This window comes from Micropterus salmoides, unplaced genomic scaffold, assembly GCF_014851395.1.
Source record: "Micropterus salmoides isolate LMB-PRFRI ecotype aquatic unplaced genomic scaffold, ASM1485139v1 Ms_hic_scaffold_23, whole genome shotgun sequence".
NCBI classification, from domain to species: Eukaryota; Metazoa; Chordata; class Actinopteri; order Centrarchiformes; family Centrarchidae; genus Micropterus; species Micropterus salmoides.
The window spans coordinates 5533573-5534007 of record NW_024041484.1 but is presented as its reverse complement, the minus strand read 5'-3'; positions in this window follow the sequence as shown (position 1 = coordinate 5534007).

The window sequence follows — 435 nt, the reverse complement described above, 5'->3', positions numbered from 1 at the left end:
AGTTTTCTTATTAATCACGTCTTCACTGATGTGTCAAACTAAAAGTGACTTCATAAAATTCTGACGCAGTGGCAGCCCACCACTGCAAAATATACATAGTGGAAACCCTGAACAGCGTGCATGTATATGAGACCCAAACATAGCAGTATTGTTTTTATGTTTGTTTTGCTTAAGTGCTGTGAAAAAAATACTTGTAATTCTAGGGAAACACATGTTTTCTATATATACATCCATATTTTGGCAAATTCTGGGTTTTATAGTTGATTCCAATTTCCGCATTAAGGAACTCATAGGGCCCTAAATATTGCCATGTCTTGTGTTGTTGCAATTGCTTGATGGCTGTAGCCATTCCTGTGTAACCAAATTCATGCGAATTTTAAGCAGACTTTGAACTGTCGCAAAAAGAAAGAAAAAAGTTCATGCGAAATAGGTGCG